General features: G+C 35.1%; 1 pseudogene; it reads right to left on the reverse strand.

Moving 5' to 3' along the window:
• Positions 1 to 7,777: 7,777 nt before the first annotated feature.
• LOC133199947 (E3 SUMO-protein ligase KIAA1586-like) lies at positions 7,778 to 13,416 on the reverse strand (annotated as a pseudogene).
• Positions 13,417 to 24,582: the final 11,166 nt, after the last annotated feature.

The following is a 24,582-nucleotide window of genomic DNA, read 5'->3' on the forward strand; positions in this document are numbered from 1 at the left end:
TCACATATTAAAATGCTAAAAGAAAAATGTACAAAAGCACTAGATGTAATTAAAGTTATCGCAAATTCAAAGGGGGGGGGGGGCAGACAGAAATACTCTTCTTAAACTCTATCGCTCTCTTGTAAGATCTAAGTTAGACTATGGCTGTATTGTATATGGATCAGCAAGGACTTCTTATATAAAAACACTTAATATCTATGTGGTTTTTGGAGACCAGGTCTTCCAACAATCTATTGGAATTTCCATGGGTACCAATTGCGCCCCGTTATTAGCGGACCTTTTTTTGTATTCATATGAAGCAGAATTTGTCCAAAATCTTGTACGTGAAAAGAAGAAAACACTTGCTGTGGCCTTCAACTCGACATTTAGATATATCGACGATGTATTGTCAATTAACAATGGCTATTTTCATTCTTATGTCGATACGATATATCCTGGTGAGCTTGAGATGAAAGATACCACAGAGTCTGACACATCTGTTTCATATTTGGATATTTTACTAGAAAAAGACGTTAATGGTAATCTAACAACCAAGCTTTATGATAAACGTGATGACTTTAACTTTTCAATCGTCAACTTCCCTTACTTATGCAGCAATATACCTTCATCACCTGCATACGGGGTATATATCTCTCAGTTGATTCGATACGCAAGAGCATGCTCTACGTATGAACAATTTCTAAAACGAGGTAAATTATTGACAAACAAGTTGATGAAACAACAATATCAGCTGTCTCGTTTAAAGTCATCATTTCGTAAGTTCTATGGTCGATACAATGACCTTGTCAGCAAATACAATTTATCATTGAGTCAAATGCTGACTGACGTTTTTTCATACTAATTGTTAGGCCATTATTTACACACTGAATTGTCGACGGATTTTTCCGTTATTTCCCGATCATGACAAGGAGCACACGGCGGGTGTGACCGGTCGGCAGGGGATGCTCACTCCTCCATGGCACCTGATCCCACCTCTGATGTTTAGAGGTCCGTGTTTGCTCTGCTCCTATTTTGTATTGTTTAATGGACTTTTGAGCTTGAATACTGTTCGTTATCTCCATATATTTCATTGATACAATCCATCATCAAGGCCTTCGACTGTGTTTAGGAGCCTTTCGTACTTCTCCTATAGACAGCTTAGAAGTCGAAGCAAATGAGCCACCTCTCGACTTGAGAAGGATTAAACTCACCGTACAATACATTCTGAAATTAAAAGCAAATACTGAAAATCCCGCGTATGATTGTGTTTTTCATCCGCAGTATGAAGATTTATATGAAAAAAGTAAATCATGTATTAAAACCTTTAGGACTAAGATCTAAAAAACACGTAAGAGATTCTGAAATACCTTTGGATATAATAAAACCCTCAAACTATTCTGAAATACCACCATGGAAATTAATAAAACCAACTGTAGATGCATCTTTACCTGAATTTAAGAAATCAGAGACAAATCCTCTTGTTTTTAAACAGAAATTTACCGAAATAAAACATTCTAAGAATTCTTCAGTCGATATTTATACAGATGGTTCGAAAGATAAAAACAAAGTAGCAGCAGCTGCAGTGATTGACAAAATGTTTTTCCTACACGGCTTCCTAATGGAGCTACTATTTTTACAGCAGAAGCCAAAGCCATTCAACTTGCATATGAATATATTAAATCTTCTACTGATGACTAATTTACAATATACTCGGACTCGCTCTCTTGGTTACAATCGATAAAAAATATGAACATCGAACAACCATACATTTTAGAAATATTAATTCAATATTATCATTTTACTCATCAAGGTAAAGTAGTGGATTTTGTTGGATTCCAAGTCACATTGGCATCCCTGGAAACACCAAAGCTGATGGTGCTGCAAACACAGCACTTCAGTATGACGTTACTTTTTTCAAATTACCACACACTGATATGAAATATTTTGTTAAACTTTATGTAAATTCACTCTGGCAAATTTATTGGGAATTTTGTGATACAAGTAAGCTTTATGCTATAGAAAACAAAGTCAACAAATCATCTAATTTCGGCTTGAAACGTCAAGACGGAAGTGATTATTTCCAGAATACGTATTGGTCATTCAAAAATAACACATGAATATTTACTTACTAGAGAATTGCAACCAGAATGTATATCATGCGAATGTCCGTTAACTATCAGTCATATTCTTTTGGAATGTACCGATTTTTCTCCTACTCGAAGTAAACTTTATAAAAATGTGCAAACGATGCATGAACTTTTTGCAAATATAAATGTTTATACAATTTTAAAATTTTTACATGAAACTGATTTTTACTGCAAAATTTAAAATGATATAATTTAAGAATTTTGTATATATATTTTAACTGTTTACATATTTTTAAATTTGGTGTCCGTCGGATGGAACGTTAAATGGTGCCCCGTGTCAAGGATAACAACCCCCTTGGCACGTTAAAGATCGTTTCTCTGGTTTTCGAAAAAGAGTAGGCTCACTGGGGGCCGCCAGAGAAACCTAAAACTTCATAAATGGGCATATACACTTAATTTGATCGCCGAAATATGGCTGAAATATTGCCGACTCGGCGTTAAACAATAATAATCAATCAACCAATCCAATTGTTCTCTTCCATAACAATCTGACAAAGTTCTTCCAAATTTGGATCACAGTGAGTATTTTGAATAATTCCTAGTTCCTCCTTGCAGACATCAAAATCATCGGCATCTACAGAACAAAGTTTGTCGTCTGTACGAAACATTTCTGGAGAATTGTAAAGCAGGAAAGGTTTTCCTACAACACCACCAGAATTCTTTTTGTACTGCAATGGATGAACATCCCATACGGACTGGACCATTGTCAAGGTCCTCCTGGAATTTTATTGTTCACAAAATTGGAGGATTATATGTGCACAATTACTACTTATACATTTCCATAGATAATGCTTCTGTTGAATTTCCAATGAATACAATTGTGTGGCACATGACTTTAACAGAAGAAACATTAACTGACTTTGATGTAGAGTAATGAAATATTGATTGATTGATTGTATTTTGTTTTACGTCCCTCTCGAGAATTTTTCACTCATATGGAGACGCCACCACTTGCCGGTGGAGAGCTGCAAATTTTGTCCTATACTCGCACTTACGGCCATTGAGCAGTGAGGGATCGTTTTCGTGCCAGCACCTACTGCGACACGGGACCTCGGTTTATACGGTCTCATCCGAAGGACCGGTCTCCACGTCCCACAGTGGGATTCAAACCCGCGGCGTAAGGATCAACTCCTTACTTCGCGTGTAATGAAATAATAAATTATATGAAAGAGTAACTTATTACATGAGTACAAGAACATACCTGAATAAGTTGTAGAAAACAAAGCTGTACAAACCCTTTATCCAGAAAGTCTCCAAAAAAGGCTTCTAATTCATTTTTTAACATGTGAAATACATCAATCCAATGCTGTACGCACTCTTTACGCAACAGTCCCCAAAACCACTCAATACGTTGGTTATGGTTAGAACTTCCATATAGAAAACTTTTCTCGGCAGCGAATACATTCGTCTGGTCTCTTCTCATAAATATTTGAAGCTGTTCAATATACTTATTTTCGGTTCCTTTATCAGCCCTTATTTTAACGGGACATCCGCCAACGGTTTCGACAGCTTGTAAGAAATATCCAGCAATAACTTGTGGGTTGTTATTTGTTATTCCAGCCTCTAACCGTATGACGTGACGAGAAAAACCGTCGATACAGCCGTAAATTGCTATCCCGAAGGGTTTCAGTTTGTCATATGCATCTACTTGCCATACGTAATTTGGACCTTTGTTAGTGTACAATCTTCGACTTAATCTGTTTCTTTTCCTTAAACACACTCCCTCCGGATCTTGAATAGAAAGAAGACATCGAATATCTTCTTGAGAAACGGTAAATCCTGCCATAATAGCTTTCCAGTACAACCACCTGTATCCATGCAATTGACCACATGACTCAAGTGTTTCCTCAATGAAAAGAGCTACATCCCCTTTGTCGGATTTGTTCTTACGTCTGAACAGTCCCAACTTAGCTGTTGTCCTTTTCAACGTTCGTTCACTGACAAAGACTCTGTGAGTTTGCGAAAGGATCAGTGCAATTTCCGAAAAAGTGAAACCCATCTCGAAATATCCCTTGATCAATTTTTCTCTGTCATTCATCGTGTCATTCATTACAACTGTGCGTGGATACGTTGTCCTACTTGTGCAAGGTTTTCTACTACGCTTCTTCTACGTGTAATAAAAAGAAATAAAAATTGTACAAACGATTCTCTACGCCGTCGTACTGTATAGCATGGATACTGTGTGATTATTAATTTATTTTTAGAGAAACGGGACTTGAGAACAACATCGAAGAACAAGAGCCAATTTCAGATTTCGAGGAAACAGTGAAAGTGGCAGACGCCATCGTGAAAAAAACCCACAGGAATTATTTAAGTATTAACTTTTGTTTTCTAAACATAGTATTTTCAATGAGTGTTTCAAATTTTATGCTTGAAATGAGACAACCTAAAACGTTTCAAGCAGTATTTCTTTCAAAATCAGCATTGAATTTATTCAAGAAGGGGAAAACAACAGATCCACATTCTAGATACTCATATCTTATTATGGGGGGTAGATTCATTGAATGCTTTTGTTCAAACATTTATTAAACATTCTGGTAGATTTCCTTGTTCGCATTAATTAATGTATCAGTATATGCATTGGTACAAAATTAAGTGGATCTATATATCAGCAAAATGCATCGTTTTGTAAACTTTTGCAAATATTGTATACTTTAAAACTTCATGTTTAACTGTGACGATTTAAATGTGTAATTTACATGTAGGGAGAGGGCGTAATAAGTTTTCAGAACTTGTGCCCAATCCCAGTGTATTTATAAATTACAATAAAATATGTTCAAACCAACAGATCCGAAATTAATGTAAAAGCAATACCAAGAATTTCTGCATGTAAGGCCTCTGGACGTTATTATGTCATCGAGGGAGAAACGTCAGCAGTTTATGTTAGCAGACATTCCCTCCTTACTGACTTGAAATCCAGTATATGAAGAATATCAGATTTCCATAGAGATTTTTTTTTTCATCTAGAGACTGCGGAGGACTTAGGCGGCCCAAGAAGAGAGCGGAGACGAGAGTCTCGTCTGGAGACTACTTCCGAATTTCCTCCGTCGTCGAGCATCACAGACGGAGCAGTCCAGCCTGTCACTTGTCCTTCTAATGCTCTAGATGTAAAGGCTACTACTGCACCATCGATAATGCCTACCAACGTTATGCCACCCTACCAACTTCAGGATCTGGCTCAATGCATTTCCACAATTTTTGAGCATGAAGACCCAGCCAAGCTTAGTTAGAAAATTAGAAAAATACTAATAAAAATATGTACATTAAATCTTGTTGTAAAAATCAGTTTCTTGTAAGTATTGTATAACTGTACAAGGATTAATGTTTGTAAAAATATCATGCATTGTTCGCACATTATTAAAAAGTCTCTTTCGTATAGGCGAGAAATCAGAACATTCCAAAAGAATATGGTGTATAGTTATTGCACATTCGCAAGATACACATTCAGGTTGATTTTCTTTTGTCTAGAAGATATGAATGGGTAAATCTTGAATGTCCAATTCGTATTCTTGAAATAATGACTTCGTCCTGACGTTTCAGGCCGAAATCAGATGATCGATTAACTTTGTTTTGTATTGCATACTATTTATTATTATCACAAAAATCCCAAAAAATCTGCCAAAGAGAATTTACATAAAGTTTCACTAAATACTTTAAATCGGTGTAAGGAATTTTAAAAGAAACGATTTCATATTGAAGAGCAGTTTTTGCAGAACTATCGGCCTTGTTATTACCCGGAATACCAATATGACTCGGATTCCAACAAAATTCAACTTCCTTTACCTTGTTGAGTCAGATGATAGAACTTAGTCAGTATATCCAAAAAGTATGGGTGATCTGTGTTCATATTTTGTATGGATTCTAAGCATGAGAGAGAGTCTGAAAATATTGTAAACGATTTTTCACTAACAGTTTTAATATATTCAAAAGCTAGTTGTATAGCTTTTGCTTCGGCCGTAAAAATTGTTGCTTCGTTCGGAAGTCGAATAGAAAAAAATCATTTTTGACCACTGCAGCGGCAGCAGCCCTACCTCTGTCCTTAGAACCTTTGTGTAAATTTCTGTTGTAGGATGTTTAGATTTTATTTCAGCTAATTTCTGTTGAAAAATGAGGGGATTTGTTTCTGATTTCTTTAGTTCGGATTAGGATTTGTTAACTACTGGTTTATTATTTCCATGGTGGTATTTCAGAAAGAATAGTAGGTTTGACAATATCCAATGGTAGTTCAGAATCTCTAATATGAATTTTTTAAATCGAAAACAAAGTGGTTTTGTGCATTTCTTGTTTTTATCAAATAAATGTGCATTTTGTGGATGAAAAACACGGTCATGAGCAGGATTATCGGTGTTTGCTTTTAAATTAATTATATATTGTAAAGCAAGTTTAATTCTTCTTAAGTCTAGAGGTGGTTCATTTGCCTCTACATATAAACTATCTTTAGGAGATGTTCGAAAAGCCCCCAAGCACAATCTAAGACCTTGATGATGGATTGCGTCGAGAGCTTTTATATAGGAAGTCCTAGCTGATCCATACACAATACATCCGTAGTCTAGTTTCGATCTTATTAGAGAGCGATACAGTTTAAGTAGGCAGGGTTCGACACTAACTTTTTTATGCATTAGTCAAAAGAGATCTTACATATGACTTGCAAACACATGTTCTTTACTACCTTTATTTTAAAATTCTTTTTTATGATTATTTTTATTTTTCCTCAAAAGAGATTGAACTTTATACTGAATTTAATTACATGATAACTTAATCTAACAAGAGGCCCATGGGCCACATCGCTCACCTGAGTAACTTTGGCCATGCTGTTCATTACCAGACTCCCCCCTTGTAATACCTATTGTGGCCCCACCCTCCCCCCAGGGGCCATGATTTGAACAATTTAGAATCTACACTACCCCAGGATGCTTCCACATAAGTTTCAATTTTTCTGGTCCAGTGGTTCTTGAGAAGATTTTTAAAGATTTTTCCTATATATTTCAATGTAAAACTTGGGATTCCCCCTATTGTGGCCCCGCCCTACCCCCGGGGGTCATGATTTTTACAATTTAGAATCTACACTATCCCAGGATGCTTCCACATAAGTTTCAGCTTTTCTGGCCCAGTGGTTCTTGAGAAGAAGATTTTTAAAGATTTTTCCTATATATTTCTATGTAAAACATTGATTCCACATTGTGGCCCCGCCCTACCCCCGGGGGTCATGATTTTTACAATTTAGAATCTACACTACCCCAGGATGCTTCCATATAAGTTTCAGCTTTACTGGTCCTGTGGTTCCTGAGAAGAAGATTTTTTAATGACCCCACCCTATTTTTGTCTTCTCTTGATTATCTCCCCTTGTGAGGGGACTTGGCCCTTCATTTTAACAATTTAAATTCCCCTTAACCCAAGGATGCTTTGTACCAAGTTTGGTCAAAATTGGCCCAGTGGTTCTTGAGAAGAAGTCAAAAATGTGAAAAGTTTACAGACGGACGGACAGACAGACAGACAGACGGACGACGGACAAAATGTGATCAGAAAAGCTCACTTGAGCCTTCGGCTCAGGTGAGCTAAAAATTTATACCAGCATAATTTGATCGTTTTGGCCAGCCCAAAAAGTCTGCCAACTTCGTCGCTTTGAGAATCCTGGACTGCTGCTCATCGAATCAGCCATTTAAACAGTCAACTAGGCGATCAATGGTCCCCTTTCTTGGAAACTTCAAAGTTGTGTTATCTCTGCATCTTTCAATACGGTTAATTTTAAATCCATGAAACATGCCCTTGTCTAATTCCAGAAGTTGAACAAATTTCTTTAAAATTGGACCATCCCTGCAATTTAGTGACTCAAAATTCAAATTATTTTTATTAATTGATTGAAATTGATTGAAACTTGGTTTTAAAAAAATAATCATGAAATGGTTTACTATTGAATTAAATATTGACACTTTTCTTACTTGCTTTTGTATTGTTCCAGCACAGCCATTGTTGCCAATATTTTGAGGTAAACCTCAGACACTGTAGCCTTTTCATGCTGTAGGAACAATGATAATGTTGAAAGGACTTTAATCACATCTGTCATGAAGTGTGCATAGACCAAAATGTCAAAATTCAACAACATTTTGAGATATCCATCAGCTTTCCCGACAGCATCAGTTGTTCTCTTAGGAACTTGGGAAGTGTGTGTCAGCTGAAAAGTGTAGTAAGAAAATAATTAACTGAAAACAAAGAGTCATAACTTTTAATTCACATCAATTGTAAGGGTTCATTGTTTTATATTTTTTGTATAAAGCATTAAATTATACCGTTTGCAATGACTGACAATTCCTGGGTAAGCCTTCCACAAATTTTCTAATGCCCGCAGCCAATGTGAAAGCCATCTTGTTCCACCTATTCTTGTTGGTACAACTTTAGGCACATCCAATACTTCACATGATCTCCCAGGATCTGAACGATTAAGGGGGCTGTTATGATAAAATAAATAGAGTCCATCCAGTAGTTCTTCAAGCGTTTTATGAGATGGGTATTTACGCATGGCATCTTTGTATGCTAGCTCAAGGCGGTGAGCATGACAGTGTACTCAAATGATGCAAGGTTGACTCTCTCTTAATTTGGCTATGACTCCATTTTTCTTTCCTGTGTTGACAGATGCGCCGTCTGACCCAAAGCCCACCAGTTTGTCCTTATAGTCTTTAATATCCAAAGATTCAAAAACTGTATCAATGACACTAATGATTCCATTTGCATCAGCACGTTCTGGCACTCCTATTCCAATACAATATGATTGCGCCCATGGGAAAAGGGCCCTTATGGCAATTTTTACACATTTCAAGTTTGTCATGGATATTAATAGAGCAAGGTTAGAAGTTGCCAAATCTGAATTTTTATGGCCCTACGTCAACTCTAAGTAGGTTTTATCTTCATTTATATCAATGATACTTTAACAGTAAGCAATGACGTCATGTTACTTTCGCACCGTCAAAAGTTTTCAGAGTGAACATGACTTTCACTTTGCATTGTAATGTTGCTACGGTAATAAATGTATGTTATTGAGCATTTCCAGAGACATTTTTGAGTCATTGTCTCTTTTAATAATTGTATATTATGATAATAAATAGTTGTATTAATTATTATCCATCATGCAGTGGTGTATAGAATTATGAGTGTTTGTTCGTTTGTTTGTTTTACATTTCACTATGCTGGAATGTCAGGAAAACCCGAGAAGCAAGCGGCTTCTGTTCAATATCAATTTATTCTCTCAAAACCAAAGTATTTATCTCGTGTAATAATCGTTTGAGAAACCTGTAGAATTCATTCGAAAATCATCTCATTTTAAGCATAGCTCTCGATAGGACAAGATGTCATTTTTTTGGGGGGGGGGGGGGGTGAATCCAGTATAAACGATATCTCTTTCAAAATGTGAAGTTAAAAAATATTTTTAAAAAAATTTTCGGGAACAACAATAAAATAGATTCTGCTGGGTAGTGAAAATTTGTTGTTTTTTTTTTTGTTTTTGTTTTCTAAATATAATTAGACAGAAAATTTGTGAAATGTAGTGAGTTACCGTATACGCTGTACAACAATTTAAGGACATTAAGTTGATACACTGCATGTTAAGCAATATTCGATAAAAAAATCTTCAAACAAAAAATCAGAAGGACTTCTGCCCGCAAGTGGTAACAAAACTTCTTTTTTTAAATTGAAATGATACACATTTTTTCAGTCACAGCAAGGAAAATTTTTGAATAATTAATTTTAAGTAAGCAGGTTGATAAATTATAAACAAATGGATAATGGATGAATTATAATTCACATGCATTTAAAATGATAGGAACAGATCCAGGATGACCAGTGGTTGGATTGTGTGTGTGTGAGGGTGTGTGTGTGGAGGGGGGGTTAAAAGTTAAATGACAGAAACATACAATATTTGTAGTTAACATGAGTTTAAGAACATACGAGGGTTGTCGTATTTTTAAAATCTTCCTACATTTTAGGTGTTCAGGGGGGATGCCTTCCCACCAGCAACCCCATAACCTCCAAATACGTTATTTGGTTAGGTTTGAAATAATATTGATATAATTCCTCAATTTATTTTTGCACCTTGAACTCTCTCCTTACGTATATGTATATGAGCAGGGTCATTTTCAAAACAAACTGCGATCATGAGTTCCACATGCCTGGAACTGGAAACTTAACTGTTATCAAATCTAGTTAATCATGAGAAAAATTGTGTCCTAGAATAACGATTTTGTTTGATTTTGTAAAATTAAATGGTTTTAGAAGAACATGTATACACTGGGTATTAATAGATATCGGGTATTTTATTGTCATTTCAACAAATTTTATCCGAACTTTGAATGAAATCAATATGTCATTTTTTTAAATTAATATCAAATAGATTTTTCTAAGAAATAAATCATAAATAATTATATGTATGTTGTCGTTATGAATCAATGCCATGCAGATTAATTAATAGAATGGGGAGGGGGGTGTAAAATTAATTGAAAGTTTTATATATCCAGTCAGTTAAATGCCACTGGTTCATAATATTCCTTGACTCGCTGAGTTTTTAAATGACAAATTTTTACGATGTGGCACACATTTAGGTACATGTAAATATTGTTGTGTGATAGTGTGTAGAATTCCCCCCCCCCCCCCCATTTCTCGCGGCTTCTTTATCGTATGAAATTCTAATGTTATTGTTTTCAAATGTTATTAAATATGAAGTTTTACAATATAAAAATTCCATTCTGGCCCCATGCCAGAGACTTGGATATGCTTATCCCTGTAAAGCGTTACAGATACACTGTAAAGTAGTTAGGTCCCTGTAATATAAAATGACCCTGGCCCTCTTCCCCGGTCTCCTGCACTGCCACAAAAATAAAAACTTTCAAACATATTCTTAGTCTTTTGTGCAGTATATTTTTAGCATTTAATTTAATTTGTACAATGCATGTTTAAATACAATTTGATCTTAACAAGATTTATTTCAATAAATCCAAATAACAAAATCAGCCCGTTTACATAATTCAACGGCAAGTTAAGCAATATCATACTAAACCGATAACTGAGATTATTATTTCAATAAGAAAACGAGTTTTAGATTGATAATAGAACTGTAATGACATACAATGCTAAGATTCTATGGATGACAAGGATTACATATATTTGACTTTTAAGTGACTAAAAACTGCAGATAAAGCTAAAACCTTTGAACTTTTTTATGCACAACACGAGTACCAAAATGTTATATTTTCGAGTTATTGAAAATAAATAGACAGCAAAAGAAGAAAAAAAGAGATAGAGATTTCTTTTCATAATACGATATTGTTGTGTTTTTGAAAATTCGCCTTTTCATTAAAGTTTCACATTGTGTTCATAAACTGGATTTAATGTAACATCTATCTCTCTCCCTCTCACACACACATCAGGTATACATACATGTAAACTTTTTTTTTAAGCTAGAACAATTTTATTTCATTCGGTAGTTTTTGTTTGTTTTCAAGTACTTACATCGGAAGTGGCAACAACAAAAATAAGACGAAACAATTTTTTGTTTAATTTCATTTTATTTTATTTAAATTTATGATCATTATTACTGAAAAAAAAAATAAAATTCAAGTTATTTTAAAAAATAATTTCATATTAAAATAAATAGATGCACATGCAACAGATTTAAAAAATAAATGAAAGTTTGGTTCAATGTAGCATCTATTTCTTATTCTATATTTTTTTTCTCTTTCACTTTGACAGCTGCTAGTTCCATAAGCTTTCAAAAATACTTTTAAAGAAAATATAAATATAATACTTATAATTAAAACGTTTTTTTTAACTGATGATAAGATTTTTTAAAAATATTTTTTATACTACGGGAGCAAATTTGTATGAGTATGTTGATTTTGAATGGTGTTAAAAAAAAGAAAAGAAAAAAGAAAGTCCCTCTCTGGTACCTTTCTAGTATCTCGCTTGTCAGAGTTACCTCTCTTGTTTTTATTTATAGTTCTTAAATTTAATATCACATCTGTCATTCGTTCCTACTTTTGCTACATTTGTGAAAACTTACAAGAATACTTTTCTTTTCTGTTGGAAGAAGTGTGATCAGTTTCAAATTTTTGGCAATTAAAGCATTTTACAACAAAAATTTATGCACGATGTACCACTGCTGCAATGTATACATGATCGATGTGTTGAGAATGGTGGGGCGGATCTTATACAGGAAAACGATTTCCTTTGCAATATTTTGATAATATACGTGTCTAACAAATAACTTCAATTTGTCTATATATCAAAATCGCATTCGTTCATCCATATTCAATTATAAAGAAAATCACCTTGTCTGAAGCTTCTATACATGTATAGGAAATGCATAGCCCAGATCAGAGACGTATAAAGCTACAATAACATGTAGTAAAGAAACGGGTCTCGAATAAAATTCTAAATATTTTAATTAATATCAGTGGACTAGAAGATCAAGACGTGAATTAAAGATATTGATTGTATATTGTTTTACGTCCCATTCGAGAATTTTTCACTCATACAGAGACGTCACCATATACCGGTGAAGGGCTTCAAATTTTGACCTTTACTCGGCACTCAGGGCCATTGAGCAGTGAGGGATCTTTATCGTGCCAACGCCTGCCGTGACACGGGGCCTCGGTTTTTAAGGTCTCATCCGAAGGACCCGCAACTTTCACTTCAAAGTGCCGAGCGCATGGCGAAGGAACAGTTGCTACCTATTTTTTATCGACTTAGGTCTGTCGCGGCCGAGATTCGAACTCACGACCTCCCGATCATGGAGCGAGCGCTGAATTAAAGATATAAATGAAAATAAATAATCATTTCAATGTTGAGAACAACGAAAAAAGTGAGCTAGACGTGTCAAAACGTAAAACACGTGGATAAAAAAATTTGCGTCGACGCTCACCGTCTGCAACGTCATATCTTTATGACGTTATTTCTCTTTTTAACAAAATTGCCACAAGGCCCTTTTGTCATGGGCGCAATCATATGTGTCAACAAGTCCAGCATTTGACGATATGCAATACACTATTTCTTGTTCTTTAACTGACTTGTCTGTTGCTCCATCAGTGATCACAGATATGAATGGACATTTGTTCATGAACTTTTTAATATTGTTTCTAGCCTGTTGTGCAATAAAGAAGGAAAATATCTGGGCCTCTTTGTCTGTGTTATAAGTATTTCCTACATCTATCCCCTTCTTTTTGTCAAGCTCAAGTATCCAAGGATAATCAGTGAATGGACGCCTATGTTGAACCAGAGCATGGACATTACAAAATAAAACTGTTAAACGATCGACAGCTTTTTTATTTAGTTTTTCTACAATCCTCCCTGCAGCAGACTCACCTCTAGGCGTAGATTTCCATCCGGCGACAAAAGAGCATGCTTTATCTACAGCCCCTTTCGCGTGTTCTTTACAAATTGTACAGAACATAAGTCCTGTGCTTTTTTCAAAATATAACCAGTCTCGATTTTTCGTCCAAGATTCCTGGAAATCTCGTGATCGGTGACTCCGTTCATACTCCCGATCACGTTCTTTTTTCTCAATTCTTATATCTAACTTTCGCCTTTCAACACTCTCAGTATCCGCTTTAAAAAAGTCCGACATCTTCTTCTGTTTCTCCATTGCGGGCGGCATGTGTCAAACTAAATCATGATCACTGAAACGTTTTACATAATTTAAATCAATTATACAAATAAGCGTCGTATTGAATAGGACTTACATGACCTCCCGCCATGCGTAAAGAGCTAAAAAATACATTCGGGGTTTTCCAGCAAAATGTCGCGAATCGAACGTGAATAATTTTTCATACAAGCTGTAATTTTTATTAGTCCGATCGGACTGACTAGGCGCAGATTTTGTTAGTCCGACATAAAATTCGTTAGTCTGAGACTAACGGACTAAGGTTAGTGTCGAACCCTGGTAGGGTACTTTTATCAGCTCCCCATTTTGTGTTTGCTACAACTTTAATAATATCTATTGCCTTTAAGCTTTTTTCCTTGAGCATCTTTATATGTGGAATAAAAGAAAGTTTATTATCAAAGATGACACCTAAAAACTTTATTTCTTTACCTACTTTTATTGGATTTCCATTTAATTGCAAATTTGGATCATCGTGGGTTTTCCGTTTTAAACAAAAATGCATACACGCCGTTTTACTCATTGAAAATTTAAAACCATTATTATCGGCCGAATTTTGAATTTTGTTTAGACATGATTGTAACCGCCGCTCAATAAAATTCATATTTTTGGACTTATAACACAGAACAAAGTCATCATCATATAAACTACCATGCATATCATTTTTTAAGTACTTCAGCCAAACTATTTATTTTAATGCTGAATAATGTGACTGAAAGAAGACTTCCTTGTGGTACACCCATTTCTTGTTCAAAATTGTCTGAAATTGTAGATCCTAATCGCACTTTAAAAGTTCTATCATTTAAAAAGTTCTTAATAAAATTAGGTAAATTTCCTTTGAGACCAATATTGTAAAGATCTTTTAAAATACCATATTTCCATGTAGTATCGTACGCTTTTTCTAAGTCAAAAAATATAGATACAGCATGCTCATTTTTAACAAAAGCATCTCTAATAAAGGTCTCCGGTCTTACTAAATGGTCAATAGTACTTCGGTTTTTTCTAAAACCATATTGTATATTTATAAGAATGTTATTGGTTTCAAGAAATCATATTAATCGTTCATTGATCATCCGTTCCATGGTTTTACATAAGCAGCTTGTTAACGCAATTGGTCGATAATTATTAGGGACTGCATGGTCCTTTCCAGGTTTTGGAATAGGAATAATTGTGGCTTGAGTCCAGGAAGGTGGAAAATCCCCTCGTTTCCAGATAGTATTAAAAATTTGCAAAAGACATTTTTTACTTTCTCTAGGAAGATGTTTAATTAATTGATAATGGATATGATCCGGTCCTACAGCTGTGTCGGGAGATTTATCTCAAGATTTTTGCAACTCTTCAAAAGTCAATGGTTCATTATAACATTCTTTGTTTTGGGATGTAAAATCTAATGTTTTCTTTTCTTGAGTATTTTTGTATGTTATAAAACTAGGACTCATGATGTTTGTCGAGGAATTCTTGGAGATTGCATTGGCTATTTCATTAGATATTTCTTTCTTATCAGTAATAATTTGATTTCCAATACTAAGATGTTGATATTTTTCAGGACCTTTTCCTTTTATTTTTCTTATTGCGTTCCAAACTTTATTTATAGGGGTATGTGAATTTAGGTTTGAAACAAATTTGTTCAAAGATGTTCTTTTGCTAAGATTAATAGTTCTGCGAGCTTTTGTCCTAAATACACGAAAATTGCTTAAATTTGATGATGTAGGTAATCCATTAAATAATCTTTCTGCTTTTTGCGAGCTTTTATCGCTTCATTGCATTCTTCTGTAAACCATGGTTTTTTCGTTCTAGTAGAATTTGTCGAGGTTTTAGGTATACATTCATTTGCGATACTTAATAGTATTTCAATAAAATTTTGAATAGGATCAGGATGGTTTTTTAATTTTTTCAACAGAAATATTTTGTAAGCATAAGTATTTAAACTTATTCCAGTCAGCCGTGTTTAATTTCCAGTTTTGAACATTGTTGTTTTCGGAGGGTTGATGTACTTGAAGAATAATTGGGAAATGATCACTCCCGCATAAATCATCATGCACTGACCAACTTAGATCTAGGAGTAAAGAAGGATCTACTAAACTGATATCTATTGAAGAATATGAACCATTACCCGGATGCAAGTAGGTGTTTGAGCCGTCATTAAGTATACAAAGATTATGATGCGATATTGCGTCTTCGATTATTTTCCCTTTTTCTGTGATTTTGTCGCTACCCCATAGCGGATTATGGGCATTAAAGTCACTGACAATCAGAAATGGAGCAGTGAGTTGTTTTATTAATTTTGTGAGGTCTAAAAGTTGTAATTGATAGTGTGGGGGTACATATACAGAACAAAGGGTAATTGTTTTATCAAGGGAAAGGCGTACAGCTACTGCCTGAAGATTAGTTTTCAAATTTATTTGGCTGTGAATGTATTTATTGTTAATTGCTATAGAAGTACCACCAGATGCTCTATTAGTTTGAGCATAATGGTTATACATACTATAGTTTTTAATACTGATCTTATCTGTTTCTTTCAAATGCGTTTTTTGTAAACATAAAGCTACCGGGCACTGGTCCTGAATAAGTAATGATAATTCGTTAAAATTAACTCGAAAACCTCGACAATTCCATTGTATGAATGTAGGATGATTCATTTCTATTTCTTATGATGGGAAATGGGGGAAATCCTCCCTTTATTTTAATTGGGCGATTCACTTCGGACTCGCGAGGAAGAATGGCATGGTGTAACGTCCATTTCTTCAAAGACCCCATATTTATTATGCAGAGCGATGGGATTTTTTGCTGCTTTCGGCAATCGATCACTCGACCGCTTCTTAGTGTTTTTAGAGGGAGATCTATTCTGTCTCCCGGATGATTTTGATATACCCGCAGCTGTTGACTTTGATGCAGTCGTAGCCACAGGGTTTGGTGCAGCCACAACTGCAGGGCCTGCAGAAGCAGGTGTCGAAACAGATTTAGCCTTGTCATTTGATGACGTAGACGTCTTAGATGTTAAGGTTTGCTGAAGAATATCATTCTCAGAAACCTGAGTAGAAACGTCCTTCATTGAGGACGATTTTAAAACAGTTGCATATGATGTTAAATTTGGTCTAGGAACACTTAACATGTTGACTAGCTTCTTTGCTTCTGGGTACGGTATTCTTTTCTCAGATTTTACTTTTTGAATTTCTCTTTCTTTTTTCCATAAAGGACATTGTTTTGAGGAAGCCATATGGTTACCTTTACAGTTCTTGCATTTAGGTTCCTTTTGACAACCTTTGCCGTTATGTCCCTCTTCACCACACCTGAAACATGTTTCTGTGCCTTTGCACTTATTTTTCCATGCCCAAATCGCTGGCATTTGAAACACCGAAGCGGATTTTGGACGAACAGTTCAACCTTCATTTGGTACAACCCAACTTTGATTTCGTAGGGAGGGTTGGGATTCCAAAGGTAAGAAGGTAAGTATTTGTAGGTTCAATGTTATCGTTACGTTTTTTGGTGAACCGTTTCACAGAAACCACACCCTGGGACTCAATTCAGATTGGATTTCCTGTTCAGGAATATCATCCAGGTCATGGTCTCTGTGAAATAGAATACCTTTACTTTGGTTGAGTCCACTGTGAACTTTTGCAAGTACAGGTATATCTGCAAGTGTTTTTAGTGCCAACAAGGATGTTGAATGCTGTTTTTTGGCTACTTCAATGAGAAGAGCACCTGTTTTCATCTTTTTAAGACTTTGGTGTACCAATTACCCCCTGTATACCTTTTTGTATTATAAAAGGCGATACTTTTGTCAAAGGCTTTGTATGTTGAACTGAAATCTGTGCTTCAAGTATGATGAAGTGGGGCCAGTGTTCCACAACAGAATTACTTTGTTCATCATTAAAAGATATTTCAAAACCTGATGGGTTACAACATTTTTTTGAAAGAGCCATGGTTAGTTGAGAAAAGTTTCAGAGTCCTTGCTCCCCGCCCGCCTCGGAGCGCCAACAAGGGCGATATCTAGTCAAACGGACATCCAGCAAGACTGATACCAAGAGGATACAAAGAAACTATACTCAGAATATGCCTGATTGACCCTAAGCCACCGCTTGATATATATATATATATATATATATATATATATATATATATATATATATATATATATATATATATATCAACATGGAAACGTCGGTGTATTGGAACATTGCAAAACGAAGAAGATATATAATTATAGAAATTGCAAAACATCAATACTAAGGCATGCAGATATTATCAGCTCGGCATGACTAGCCGATTGATCAAGTCGGGCCAAACTTGACCTCCCGTCTAGATGAATATGGGGCCAAAGTGGAGTGTTGGTCATATCAGGTGCGTTACACCCAGCATCTGCAGACCTCAGCCACCAGGATCCCCTTCTCCACCACCAACACGGATCGCAACCCACGGCCAACAGGTTGCCCCATTTAGTCGCCTTTTACGACATGCAAGGGGGTGCCAGGGACCTATTCTTATCATCCCGGGTCCCCACGGGGAAAAAGCATAACGATATTAAATTGCAAATGTTCAACATCATAACAGTACATTGGAATTTAAAAAAAAAAAAACAATCCTGAAACTTGAATTTAACAATAACGCCAAAAAATTATACATGTCATGTGAAAGGAATGTAAATGTTACGACACTTTCCCCGTCATGTCAGCTCAAGTATGCAGTGATGCTATTATGACGTCATATCTAGGAAGTTAAGATAAGTTAGGCAGGCTGAAATTAATTCTACGCTTAAGGTTTTGCCAAAGGTTAAGATGTCCAAAAATTTATTTTTACAATAGTTCCAAAACTATGTGGTTTATAGTGTTAAAACTTTTACAGTTTATAAATATATCATTGATAAACAGATAGAAAGTATCACTTGATATAACAAAGACTTAAAAAAAATATTTATCGAGAAAAATTCTTTAAAAAAAAAATGCATATATTTTTTTTTAAAAATACACTTATTCCGTAATTTTAGTGAAAGCCATTATTGCAGAAACAATATATGTCTATCAATGAAGGGCAACTTGGACTTCGATAGCCTCTGGAAAGTTGTTTTCCCAGTTTATTTTGTGCATAAGGTTAAGATCTTAAACCGAAAGTACATTGCAAATGGCGGATTTTATAGGGGTCTTGTCATTATACATGTTATGCTTTCAATAACAGCCTTTCAGAGAATATTCACGTCCAACTTGCCCTTCATTGATAAACATATATTATTTCTGCTATGATGGTTTTCACTAAAAGTACAGAATTAAGCAGATGCATTTTTTTTTTTTAAATATGCAATTTTTTTGAAATTTTTTTTCTCAAAAAATATATTCTTGAAAATATTTGTTTTCAAGTGATACTTTTCTATCTGTTAATCAATGATATATTAATAAACTGTAAAAGTTTTAACCTTATACCTCACATGGTTTTGGAACTATTGTAAAGATAAATTTTTGGACATCTTGACCTTTGACAAAACCTTAACGTCTCCTTTAAACTTCAAAACCTACGAGGGAGGGAGGGAAAAATTAAACAGAATTTTCAAACATATATAAGTATATACTCATCTTAATGAATTAAAATACAGTCCATATTTGTAATCATATACAGGTTGGAACATTAAGTGATAGATTGACAAGACTCAGCTCAAATATACCTCAAAAAGGCCCAAACATTGGCAAGCTCTATAAAATGTAATTTTTAAGTGCTAAAAGTAAAAGCAATCCGGAACAGAAACATCAAAAAATGTCAATCTGTTTTTTTAAATTGACAATTTCACCGAAACCTACGCGCGCGGGTGACGTTAAACGTAGAATTAGCTTTGGACAGCCTGATACTACAATTGGAACAGTTTGATATAAGACTGACAACGTTATCCTAGCCGCGATGTTCTTCAGTTAATTTAAATTATTTAATCAATTATAGATATTCAAATTTATTGGAGAAATTAAACATTAATTTATATGGACTTCTCCGCAATTTACAAAATGATTTGTTTTTAACTCAAGCCCTAGAAAAAAGTTTGTTTCGCGTTGAAGCTAAAATATTATATGGTAATGAAGGGTATATGTAGAAAGGCAATTTAGAATTTAGGAGAATAATGAGGAGAATGTTCAGAAGCCATAAACATTATCTTCAGTGGACATGACTTTCCTAAAACAAATAAACACCATGCATAATTATAAAAGTTGATCGTGGCTCCAAGCACGTCATACGCGAATTTCCTGAAGGCTTACGGAATTCAAGAAGCCAAGGGATTTTTCCAATACGAATACCTGAAAAGTCATCAGCAGCTACAAGATCCATCTTTACCACCCCACAGTGCGTTTTACAGTACCATTAAACAAACATTAGGGAAAAGGATAAAAAGTTTTGTCAAGAAGTGTGGAGAAAGGAAACATGTCTTGTCTGGGAGATTTTTTAAAGTGGTACAATAACCAAGATGATGGACCCTTTGTGAAGGCCGTGGAGAAGTTGCAAAAGTTTAATTTTGATCGGAGCATTGACCTTTTCAAAGCAGCCATGTCCGTTCCTGGAATAGCACGAGCTTTACTAATCCGCGCCAGCTCACGTGCGAATGCATCATTTTCCCTGTTCGGGAATCAAGATGAAGACTTATTTTCCACAGTAAAAAACAACATCGTTGGAGGGCCTTCAATAATTTTCAACCGCCAAAGCCGGGAAAACAAACATACGTCAAAATCCAGAGGAACCACGCACAGGCACTTGTTTCGGTAATAAAATTTTAGCCCATAGTATAATAATAACACAAGGTATATAACTCCGAATTTCACTGAGTACCCCCCTCCCCCAGAATCGCACTCATTTACACTTTCAGAGGAAATACACTGACAAACTGTTTATACCTATGTTTTCTACGATAATTTATCTACACAACCATATATGGCATGCTTGTCTTTATTTTCATACCATTTCATGGTTGAATTCGACTTTTCCACTCGAAGAGCAGAGTTTTGACATCGTTTACGGAGACTAAAGAAAATAAAGACAAGCATGCCATATATGGTTGTGTAGATAAATTATCGTAGAAAACATAGGTATAAACAGTTTGTCAGTGTATTTCCTCTGGAAGTGTAAATGAGTGCGATTCTGGGGGAGGGAGGGTACTCCGTGTAATTCGGAGTTGGATACCTTGTGTTATTATTATACTATGGGTTAAAAATTCATTACCGAAACAAGTGCCTGTGGAACCATGTCAAAAAATCGTTGGATATGATGCCAACGCGTTGTACTTGTGGGCCTTGGATCAGAATATGCCGACTGGACCTTTTATACGTCGTCGCTAGGAAAATGTTTTTAACAGAGAATTTCGGGATAAATACATGTCTGCATATTATTGGCTATATTACGTCTGTTCTGTTTCGGGACAATACATCCAGCACAAATTAAACTGTGGTCATGAAAAACGTGTGGGTCCCTTCCCGATGGATGTTTTTTCTGCGAATACAAACACAATCTTTCAGTTCCATGGATGTTACTTTCATGGTCACGATTGTTGTCTTACTAAACACATAAAGGTTTTGATCGCACGAAAAGAAGAAAACCGTTTTTGAAAAACACCAACCAGACAACAAAGTTCCTAAAAGATCAGGGAGTTAAAGTTGTCGAAATTTGGGAATGTGAATATAATGTGTTAAAACAACAAAGCACACAACTCCGCTCTATCATCAACGACCCCGAAATTTTACAAAAGTATAAAGGAAGCGTGAATGAAAATCAAATTCTAAATGCAGTCCTTGACGAAACCTTGTTTGGCATGGTTGAAGTGCACATTCGTACCCCAGAAAGTTGGCCAGACGGAGAAAATAATGACGTCTCCGTATGATTATTTCGAGGAAATGGCCCCAATATTTTGCACAACTGACATTCCGTTTGCTGCTATAGGAACGCATATGCAAGAACACGTCCGCAAAAACAACTCAGAGTGAAAAACTCAGGAGACTTTTAGTAGGAGGCATGCGAGCTAAAAAGATTTTAATGGACATTGAATGGAAGTGATCCGTATCTACCAAGTTGTGGAATACATTCCATCTAGATGTTTTAGGGAATTTGTCAGTGAAGTAGCCAACGCTTGGCGTCATGGAGATTTGGATCCTTTCATGCCTGTCATTGCGGAACATGGAAATAGTTGGAAATTGTGGTTTCGGGGGACTCATTATGGATCAATCGAAACACAGATCACTTACCTTACAGGTACAGGCCAGCTGTGAAGTGAACGACCCCCGATTTATTAATCTTACGGAATTTGATCACCATGTGTTTGAAAAGGAGAAATCTCGAAGTAAGATAACATATGACCTGCCAATTCAGCTTGTGAACTTTATTCTTCAGTATGCAAAATTATGAATGCTACAGTTTTATAACGATTGTGTAGACAAATTTGTACACCGGAGTGGTTTTGCTTATTGTGAAATGGACACTGATAGCGCTTACATGGCCATATCCGGATCGAGCTTCACTGATATTGTAAAACCAGAAATGAAGGCTGAATTCAATCGAGGTCTTCACAATTTTTGTTCAGATATAAACATCGAAGCAGACAATCAACTCCACTAGTTTCCCCGCGAGTGCTGCACAAACAATACAACAAAAGAACACCAGGACTATTTAAGTTAGAATTTGTCGGAGATGATGATGTGGTGAGGCTTTGTTCAAAAACATACATTGTAAGTCATACAACAAAGTGAGACCCAACAGTGCAGTTAAAGGCTAGAGATATCCTGCGCAGAGTTAAGAAAACCAAGACCAAACGTTGAGCTTTTCGCATACGTGTACCACTGACAATACGCAAGGTTAAATTTAGCTGCAAGGGAATATCAAAGCGTTTTTAGATGCGCCACTATCCACTTTCAAAAACGAGCTAAATTCCAGAAACCAGGAAGTGGCTAAACAAGGGTTTCCGCGGTAGAGACAATAGAATTGTGAACAAAAAAGATGTGGATTTTCATATTTCTACTGTAAGCGCGAAGTGCTACCTAAGGCCAACATTTTTTTATTAAATGATTTACGGGAGCGCCGACTGCGACTTTGGCTAAAACAAAATAAAAATAAAAGTCCCTGTTGTTTTTATTTTTAAATTTCCCGCCGATCGTCAATGCAAGTGCACTAAGAAAATAAAATTATGTGCAAATAAGTCGGCAATACTGACTGGCTGCTTTATTGAAAGCCATAATTATCATCCAATCAATTTACGTCTGTTATCAATATAATGTTTCGGAAGTGTATAAAACTTGCCAACACGGATGCAGAAATGTCAACTTTTACAAAAGTTGAGAATACTTTGTCCTTATACACGATAGTTTTTCCAAGTCAACCATAGCTAACAGGAAAATCAATGGGAGTATGTCCGATGACGAAGTTAAGTTGGAGTTAAAAGGAAATAAAAGAAATGATCAGCCTAATTTTATCAGAGGATACGTTGACGAGACTGTCACTTTCGCTGTGGGTACCGTATACAGTAGTTTTCTTTTACAATTTTGATACCTTCGATGAACGTGATAAAGGAATGGAAATTAAAAATATAAGTTTGAAATTTGTGAAGAATAAAATGTGACGTATCTAATTTGCATGTATATCCAAGAACTATTCAAACTTGTAACATTTTAAAAAGATCATATGCATCACTGTGCAGACTAGAAATTCATAAGTATTTTGTTGTGTGTTAAATAGTTCTAGAATAGATATAAACAGACACTGCAAACAAAACGGTATTTAATGTGTTAATACTGTCAAGCTTTCAGATGTTTGTTAATATTCAGCATAAACATACGCTGTATTGTAAAATACATGTTTAATTCATGATTCTGGGTTTTATACTATTGAGATTCTCTTTATAACAATATTTTCCATTTTTGATTTGTTGGTTCATGATTTTTTTCAGTACTTTGAGAAAAGTGAGGTTCTCATTATAAACTTTTTTTCTTTGGTGATCTTGTTGTGGTCATGATTAATATTTTGATAAGAACATGAAGACATTCCTTAGATTTCACCCATTTCTCATAAGGGTTTAATAGTCTACTTTAATTTTTGTGTTGCGGTTATCATATTTAAGCTCCACACCGTATATATGGAAATTTTTATCGAATAAATGAAAATAAAAAAAATCAGACACTTTTTCCAATTTTATTTTTATTTATCCCCCCCCCCCGACCAAATTTTTCAAAAAAAAATTCCCGTAAATCATTTAATAAAAACATGTTGGCCTAATGGAATTGACACAGAGTGCTAGACACTGAACTGTGCCAAGAGAAAAAGGACTTTCAAGTTCAAAGTGATTTAGTAGAGTTCGTGACTCATTAAACGATAATTATTGAATGATTTGCAATCTGTAAATGTGTTGAGTTTTCATACAATTATGTCTAGTAAAAGTTAAGACCATGCCAGAAATCGTGTCCAGTATTTTTCTTTTTAAAACGAGTATAGAAATTGAATTAAATTGGGTGTTCAATTTATTTTCTTTAAAAATATTATAATTTAAAACCCCACCTGTCTTAAAGGAGCATTTGGTCAATATTGCTTGCATATCATCATGTTTTGGTGATATGAACAGCAGCTGTTTAATAAGTACATAGTAAAAAAGTATACATGTCAAACAGATGACAAAGTTTTACCTTAAAGTTATGCACACATTAATCACTCTTGTAGCAAATTTCCATACAAATTCATTGGATTTACTTTTAATTCTAGGTGTTCTTCTGTGTACATTCATATGGGTGGTTCTTTGTAATGACAATATTTCATCAGCGGTTCCTTCACCTATCAAATTGTTTAGTTATAGTTATAATTTTCGATTTTAAA

The sequence above is a fragment of the Saccostrea echinata genome, unplaced genomic scaffold (assembly GCF_033153115.1).
Source record: "Saccostrea echinata isolate AGI-Se365-2 ecotype Australia unplaced genomic scaffold, CSIRO_AGI_Sech_v1 ptg000036l, whole genome shotgun sequence".
NCBI lineage: Eukaryota > Metazoa > Mollusca > Bivalvia > Ostreida > Ostreidae > Saccostrea > Saccostrea echinata.